This window comes from Caloenas nicobarica, chromosome 7 (genome assembly GCF_036013445.1).
Source record: "Caloenas nicobarica isolate bCalNic1 chromosome 7, bCalNic1.hap1, whole genome shotgun sequence".
NCBI lineage: Eukaryota > Metazoa > Chordata > Aves > Columbiformes > Columbidae > Caloenas > Caloenas nicobarica.
In genome coordinates, this window is record NC_088251.1 from 25,827,645 (window position 1) to 25,837,087 (window position 9,443).

Consider the following 9,443-nt stretch of genomic DNA (forward strand, 5'->3'; position numbering starts at 1 on the left):
ATATACTTTCCAGGACAGAGAAATTCTAGCACACGTGAATGTACGTGGCACAATACTACAGATAGTTCTAGCAGTATTGTGATAATTCAGGTATTTTGACACATAAAATATAGTTAAGTAATTTATTCTTACTGTACAATATTGCAGCAGTTGTTCCCGTTTGCGGAGCAATGTGAAAAGGCAGTAACTACTGTACATGGGGAAGGTGCTGGCATGAGTGTGAGATTTCATGTGTATGTGTGGCCGTATGCAGGCGTTCTGATGTTCATTCCCAACTTGATTTTGGTAAGCAAGTAAGTGACTATTCTTTGAGCTTCATGAAGGAAATATAACTAAATAAAAGTGAATAAAACCCTAAAAATATAGAAATAATTAACATGTGTAAATGTTTGCATGGTTCGTAAAAGTGGGACTCACATCCTCCTGAATGAAAAGATTTAGAAATGTTTTTTGAAAACCTTGTTCTAAGCCAATAAGGAACTCATTTTTAGCATGACAGAAAATTAGGATAAAACATAATTAATGATTGCGCATAAGGTTTTAGATGCAGTAGGGCGTCTTCCCCATGGACTTTTTCCATCTTTCTCCATGGCAAACTATTGGCTTCCCACCTGTGTCACCACTTGGATAGAGGAGCCCCAGACAACTGAATTAGTCACTGCTTCTGGCATTTATGCTCCAAACAGTCTGCGTCCTTTCAGCCTACGCAGCTTTCTGTGACAGGACGGACGGATGGATCTCAGGCCTTGGGAGACCAAAAGCTGTTGTAAATTCTGTAAGGTTCACTGATGTATTTGTGTATTAGCCAGTGTAGGATGATGCAATATTTGCTCTGGATGGATGACTTTTTTTTTTTTCTTTTTTAAAAAATGTATTTATTTAAATCCGCAAAAAGTCTTTCACTATTTCATGCTACATTTTTGACAAGAGTGAGAACAGCCATAAAATCATGGAAACTGCAAGATGCAGCAGCTCTCTGAACTTGTCGGGTGTTTTTAACTAAGAATTGAGTATTTATGGTCTTGTTTTGTGCTAACAGTGTTTTATGCTCATTTATCATTGCTTAAGTGAGTGTGACCTGGAAGCTGGATAGGAGGTATCTGTCACTGATAACTCCATTACAACAATACCATCAATTTCTGCTTAACTGAGCTGTCAGCCGGGGTTACATTACGTGAGTCCGGGCAGCGGCACTTGGTGCGCAGCTGAAGGGAGCACTGGTTTGTTCCTGGTCCTCACGATAGTGCTGGGGTACATGGTCATGGTGTTTGCGGATCTATAGGATGTGCATATGCTGTGCTATGCGTGCTGGCTTGTTGATACATAGGTTGCAGAAGCTTAAAGGCTGGCATCGCAAACTATGGGGAGTGCAGATCATTAATATATAATCAGCTGTCAATCTGAGAAGCAGAGGACAGTGGAACCTGTGCACTACCAGAAGGTCTTGCAATATCTTTACACTCTGGTTTTGCTTGCTGGCTGCCTGGTGTGTACACACACCTCAGCCTGTACAGCCAGCTCTGCTGTCAAATGGATTGTACAGAAAATCTTTTCCATATCTTATTTGCCTAACAAAAAAAAAATGGACTACTGTTTTTTTATGGTAAATGCAACAGGTGATAAAAAAAATCAGAGATTTGTTACCCTTTTTTCCTTTTTCGAGTGTCTTAAGAGGACCACTTTAATGTTCAAGTTTCAAAGTGATGGAATACGACAGGGGGATTTCTTCACTGGGTATAAAATGGTAAAAGCCTGTCTGATTAGGTAAAGATTACTGAAAAGCCCCAACTCCTCTTTCTGCCCGAGTGGTGAATGTCAGTTTGTGTAAATCTCCTCTTGGAGAATTCACGTAAGATGCAGGTAACTACCCACCTACCCTGTACGGAACTTTCCACAGATACTCTTTCTACCCTGTTCCCAGTTATATTCACTCAGAAGGCCCAGTTCAGTGGCAGCCTTTTGTTTTTTTTTCTTTGAAGAGATGCCTTCTACAGCTGCTTGGAATTTTATTTATATTATAGCTACATCCTTTTGCAATTAATATTGTCAAGTGAGATTCTGCAGAGATAAAAACTGCATTCACTAAATGGGAAGGGAGGAAAAACCAGTGGAGCAGGCATGTTCTTTGAGTCGGTGTTTAAAGTTAGCAAGAAATAGAGTGTAGTGCCACGCAAGGTGCTACCAGTTTGGACGCAAGACATACCTACATGTATTAGCATTTAATCACTGTTCCTGCACAAATGTTGAACTTCAGTTCCAAAGGCTATTTTGGTAGGAAAGCAGTTATGACAAATTAGAAACAGTTTTAATGTCTCCTTGTGTCATCACTTTTTTAAATATATCTGACCTTAGCTAAGGGTTAAAGGCATTAATAGTATTTTTGCATGGAAGTAGAATGTTTGCTAGCTTGTGTGTGAACTGTCATTTACATGAGGAACGATGCCCGGAGTGTGTGACAAGTGAAATACCTGGATTGGCTGGATGTCTCTGTAATGGCTTTTGAGCACCCAACATCTCCTTTTCTGGGTGGAGCGGTGTCTTAAGAGGCAAAAAGGGAAAGCCGCGATCTTCTCACTCAAAGCCGGGGTTTTCACCTTTCTTTTACACTCACTTTATGGAGGTAGAGAGGAAATTATTTTGATTGTGAGGGGCAGTTATGCTTATTCTCAGAAATTGCTAACAGTATGTGTTACAACAGGAAAACAAAGGCAGAAATGGGAGGGAAATTCAACATTTCCTGATTTATTACAGGAATCTGCTATAGTCATGCTCTTCAAACATAATGCTTAAATTCTCTCAGCAATCATTATCAAGACCAGTTATAGGGTAGGGGGTTTTGTTCCAATTGGCCTTTAGTTTCCAAGTTTGCACGTCTTTGCAAAGAGGGCAGAAAACACTTTAGGGAGACAACTGATTTTTGTTTCTGTGTTCCCATTTTCTGGGTTGCCATGTCCTACATGTTAGTGCTCAGGGAGAAATACCTGTATGGGTTTCCTTAGGTGCCTGTTTGATTAATGTTTTTCATTTGTGAAAGTCTGTTCTGACTGGAAGCTGATAGTGGCCTTGCTTTGCTTATGGGAGGTGGGGGGGGGAAAGACACTTTTTCTGAAAACAGGGTTGTGAGCCCTGACCGTGTGCAGGTAAGTCATGTTCATTTTGGAGCTCAGGAAGGAAATGACAACCGTAAGCACCTTACATGGCCATAATGTGTAGCTGGAACACCAGAGAGTAGGTTTTCAGTTGAATTATTTCCATGGGCTGTGCATCAATAATAATATTCCTGCGTTAATGGTCCTGAGCAGCTGCTGTCCCCCTCCGTAATCTTCAGCAGCTGGGCGAGTGAGCAGTTGTGTCCACATGTGGAGAATGGGGGTTGTCTCCCGGTGTGTGTTGGCTTTGCAGGGCTGGCAAAGATGAAGCACAGTACTAAGGCCTTTTACCATTGCAGGAGTTTGACCCGGTCCACTGGTAAGGGAAATTCAATGGTTTTAAACTAAAAGAGGAGAGATTCAGGAAGAAATTTTTTACAATGAGGATGGTAAAATACAGGAACAGAGAGGTGGTAGATGCCCCATCCCTGGAAACTTTCAAGGCCAGGGGCTCTAGGCAACCTGATCTGGTTGAAGATGTCCCTGCTCAGTGCAGGGGGATTGGACTAGATGAGTTTTGAAGGTGCCTTCTGACCCAAACTGTTCTATGATTCTATGCTATTTCCACATCAGATGTTACCTACAAAGGGACACTCGAGAATGTTAATTATCTTGAATTATGATGTTAAGGTGGTTTATCACTAAGCAGAAAGAAGCTTTGTTTACTTACGATTGGTAGTGGAGGAAGGTAAATCAAATCACTCAATTTTGAAGAGCGTACGCTTAAGATTTAGAAGAAGTTTATCTCATCTGCTTTAGAGACGCTTCAGAAGAACCTTCCTGCGTGGCTTGATGTCGGCGAGGACATCACTCTGCGCGTGTACACTGGACTTTCAGCTGCAAGTCAAATGTAAGTGCTGAATTTGCTAATTTCTTCCATTCGTCAAAGCATCTTGGCACACCAGATCCAATAAAGATATTGTATAGATCAAAGTGTTTCACCATGGCATGAAGTTAATCTTGCTAAGATTTGAAGACTTAGCTTTTCTAAATTAAAGGTTAAGAAAATTGCTATGAATAGCTAAATCCCATTATTGAATAATGACAAGATTTTCCTTAATGTACTGGGAACTGATTGGATCTAAACCAAAATGTCATGGAAATAAATTAAGGTAATAGTAAGTGTTTTACACCCTTTTATATAAAGGGTAAGGTCCTAAAAAATTGTATTTTCAAATCCAGAGCTAATTCTATTTTCAAAATGCCTGCATTGTAAGGTAATTATCCTGTTGGAGTTTTAAGTCATTATTTTGCCTATTGCCTGAGGAATTTTACAGCAGAGCAGTATTAATAAGGTGCCAGGAGTACAAATTTCATAACTTCATCTCTGTCATAAACAGAACTCGTATAAACAAAGTGGCATTTTCATTCATAATTACTTGACCTACTGCAAATGTGGGTCAGGAATGAGGAATGTTTGATTCTTCATTCTGTAGAAAATCAAAACTTTTGCATTTTAAGAAGAAATGCAAAAAAATCCACAGCGTCTTCTGGGAAAGGATTGAACATACCATAACTTTGAGAAAAGAAGGCTTCTAATTCTTTCAGGTTGTAAATTTCAGCTAAGTGGCATTTAGACTTTACTGTTGGTGATGACAACTCCCTGAGTGTTCATGATGAAAAAAGACCTATGGATTGATGGGGTCCACCCCTCCCTCATTCTGCCAGCTCCATGTACACAAAAAAAACCCAGCTAAACCCAGCAGATTAAATTTAAAATGCAACAAATCTTTAGCCTTTTTTTAAAAAAAATCTGAAACTTGACTGTTTGATTGCAGGCAATCATGAGGACTAGATATTTTTAATGAAAACGAAGTACCTCTTGAAGTCATCTGACTTGAGCAATCTGGGGCTCCAAATCTTTTGACTGCCTACTTTTTAAAAAAGTATGTATTTTTTGAAGTTTTTAAAGTCTTAAAACTGTTGATCAGTCACGGGCATGTGAGATCTGGTAACTCTCAGATGAACCTGCACATTCTGCATGACAGTTTGGGAAGGATTTTGTCACCCTGACTGACAGCAGGAAGCTCCTTTGCCTGCTAAGGAAGATTTTGACCCCAGTAGTTTAAAGGGTTTCAAGGTTAATCAAATTCTTGTTTGCTTTAAACAAGCATCGCCCTCTTTTTGCTTCAAATCTTGATTACATGTGACCTTCAGATAGCCTCAAAATGTTAATAAATTACTTCAAGATTGATTTCTGCTACAGTCCAGTAAAATCTCCTGGCAGATCTGTCTGAAACTGTACCCATGAAAAATGTTTAGTCTATGACAAAAATAATGCATTTATATACTTAAATGAGCAGGGGAAGGCTTTGCTGTTCTGAAAATGACCTCACAGAGCTATGACTTCAGCAAGATAGATCCAACTTCAGATTCTGATCTCTGGTAATACTTGGCCAATGTTTTACTGAAGGGCATGCACAGGAATGTACGGGTCACAGTGACCGGCATCTCGAAAGAACAATTAACACCAGCCATTCTCTGCCTTCCTAGTATGTCTCTAGGGCTAAGACACACCGCAAGTAGTAAGTAGCAGCCAAAGCATGCTAGTGTTCTATTTAGTAGTTTGTACCTTAAAGCATTTCCAAAAATCAGTACTTGGAACGTCCCCGGGTGGGGGAGATTCTCTGTAGTGGGCTGAGGGAGGGAATGAGCCAGGAGGAGATGGGGGACGCGTGCAGGTCCCCTGCTCAGCCAGTGCCCAGCAGACACAGACAGCGCCTTGTCCTTACTCAGGTAAAACACACAAGTGCCACAGAACCAGAGTGGGTGGGTGAAACCCACCTGTGTTTTGTCCCATGCTTGTAATTGCTCACAGAAGTCTCTTTGTTTCCCCAAGTGCCTGCGTTTTTCCTCTGTTCTGGTCTGATGCCCGCGCTGACGCCCAGCTCCCCAGCAGTGTCTAGCCGATGATCTCAGCCTGAAAGGTTCACCGTCTGCGAGAGGAATCGTAATTCAGCTCCTGGCTCGTTCCTGCAAAGCCTCTGTCACACGCAGAGAGCTTGTGGTGACAGTATGTGCCAGCTGTGCTTAGTGGCTCTGGAGTATTGAGTGACCTGTCAGCTTCAAACTCATTTACTTAAGACTTGGGCTAATCACAGTCCCCAAAGTGACGTGTGATCCCTGTTCTTCGGAGCGAGATCCTTCCCTTGCTACAATGTGCGAGGGTGGTAATGAGAGAGGATCATGCTTTGCTAGCTGGATTGAGTGAGAAATGACAGGTAGGATTTATTTCTCGCTTTCCAAACACTTTAGAGAGTTTTCAATGTTTTTCATTAATTAGCCTCAGTGACAGCCTACCGTAGGGGCTGTGCACGTCCAGGGAAATGGGTCTGTGCAGGCAAGGTCTGTTCGTTAAGGCAACGTCTGTAGGTGCCTTGGGCTGCCACAGCAATAGCTCTCAAAACCCAACCCCAGCATCATTACAATCCGAAACTCATCTCACTGTGGGCTCTGCCTTTCACGTAGTGATGTCCTCCTTCATGTAGTGTACTCTGCATTGAAGGTGATATTGTGATTGATCAGACTAGGATTTCATGCAGCTCAAAATGCCTTAAAATGGAGCTGTAGCAATATTACTTTCACATTAGCAAACCAAACACTATCCGGGCATCCACTGGTCACTGCCCTGCAGAGAACACTAGAGCCAGACACTGTTACAGTGCTGCATCCAGAGCACCACAGCTGCCTCGTGTTAATAAGCATTAATACAATTCAACTAGCTCAGCATCAGTGGGTGAAGACTTTGTAAAACAGGAGGACCTGTGTGAAATGACAGCCTGAACTGCACAGCAACATAGTCTGAAAGGAATTTAGAGCCAAGTTAGACCAATTTATTCTAAGCTGATAAAATAAGCATGAAACAACATACTGGGGGTAAGTCTGGGGTGATTTGTTGCATTTTTCCTGTAACATCCACATTATTTTTCTGAAAATCTCTTCAGCGATATGGTGGCTGCTAACAGGCCAACAGTGCACGTGAAGCATGAACAGTAAGTTCACCTTGCTAACTGAGATGCTCAGATTATTTTCTACTTTACTGGAGAACAATTGCACGGTAAAATACAGGCAAAAAAATTAAGGGAAGCGTAGAGTTGTTTCAGCTGTGAACAAGAGTCACTCTCTAGTATTGTCCAGCTGCGCGCAGCACTGTGAATGTAATGTTTCCAAATGGCCACCGTCAGGAAAACAAGAAATGATTGTTACTCTGCGTGTAATAGATTTGATATTTACAGCCCACCCTTGAGCCTTCGAGATATTTTACATTAACGCTTTTGCTGAAGGTCCCTGTGGCTCAGACAGCAAAGGAGAAGGGGTCGGGAGCTGCAAGAGGAAAGTGTTAGAAAGAAATTATGAAGTTTTAACTGTGCAACAGGTTTGGAGAGCAGCTTCAAAGGATCCTATTAAAAAAAAAGATATAGTGCCAGAACAGAAGTAAACAGAAAAGCCTGTTTAGTTATTGCAAAGTAACTCGGTAGGGACAGTGCATCTAAGGCAACTCTAGCTTTGAGGCACAACATGGTGTTGATTAGTGCAAATAAACCTCTTCAAAAGTCACCTTTCAGCAATTACAATCAGACACGGCCACGGTGGCTTCAAAAGCTTCATTAGCAAATGCCACTCCCAGTGAGAGCCACAAATCTCAGATACCCCAGAAGTTTTAACTGATGGAGAACTGTCTTGCCTTATTTATTTTCTTCCAAAAGAAAGAAGTGGGAAGATAATTACACATTCCCTCATCAGGATAAATAGCATTAAAATCAAAATAGATCCTCCTGAAGAAAACACAGCCAGTGGTATAGAATGAGGATAATTTTCCAATTGAGTATGATGATGTCAGGGTACCTTCGTGTTTTATTTTCACCTAAAGGAACAATCAAAAAAACCACAGTGCATTTTAGAAGTAGCTAAAAGAAAACTATAAAAAAAAAAAGATTGTACCTATTTTTGTTAGGATTCTCTTATGAAACACCTGCAAATATTGAAAACCATTTTCTAGCACCTTTCTCCTAATTCACTGGTAAAACAGAAAAAATAGTATTTTCAATTCTTTCTTGGTTAAGGACAGGGCAGTTGGCAGTGCTTCGTTCATCGCCGCATGTCAGATGCTGGCAGGCTTTTTTTGTGGTGCCAGTGGTGATCCGCTTCCACAGTTAGTGGGAAAACTTGTTTGCTAATTTCAACATTATATAATATATGTTGTGTGCCAGAGCTCCTCCCTAACCTGCCTCTCTTATTGACTCACTTGCTGCTTTGTATATGCTGTAGTTCTTTGTTTACTCTGAGATTTTAGTTATAATACAATGAGATATCAGGGAAATAATTACAACAGTTGCTTTTGTTCTCGTAGTTGTAGTAGGCTAATTTATTAGGAAAGACTTGTGAAACAGCCAGGTAGAAGTTGTGTTTTCCTGATTTTCAATCAGCACTATTGTCTAGCTTGTCTATCTCTTAACATCTTTGGCCAGATAAATGTGATCCTGCAGTTTGATTCCACCCAGGAATAAGTTTGAAGAATAAAGTCACTTGAAAATAACCTGTTGTCCACAATTAGTTGAGCAGCAGTCTTCAGTGATCTTGGTCTTCTAATAAAACACTCTGTACTTCTAAGCTACTGTTTTCTCCAGAGCAATAAAGCCTGAAATTCTACGATAGAGAATAATTAAACCCAAGATAGATGCTATCCATATAAAACTATCAATATGAGCTTGTCTGTTGACCAGATAACAATTGCATGATTAACCTTAGATTTGACATGACTTCTGCTGTGAAACTGGTACAAACGATAGGCACCTCAGTCAAGTTTGAAGGAATCTTGGAGGTCATCCAGGGCAAATCCTGCTCGAAGCAGGATCAACACTGGTGTCAGACCAGGCCATTCAGGACTTGGTTCAGGTGGGTCTTGAAGCCTCCAAGGATGGAGGATACACCATGTTTTTGGGTCCCCGTTGCAGTGTTTGTTTATCCTTTGGGTGAAAAACGTTTTCCTGGTATCTAGATTGAACCAGTCCCATATCACCGCTTCCCATCCTCCTGCCGTACAGCACTGTGAGCAGCCGGGCTCCGCTGGCTCTGCCTTCCTGCTGACCCTCCCCGGTTGTACCCATGGCTGAGGAAAGGGCAGGAGTTACTTCCCTCCAGCTACCAGCTGTGCTGCTGTCGGCACAGCCCAGCGTGCTGCTGGCTTTCCTCGCTGCCTCGCGTGTAACCTGCCCAAGACAGGCAGCCGTGTAAAACTGGGGCTATTTTTCTGTCCCTCAGACATCCAGCGGCCCATGTCTCCTTTACCATGGG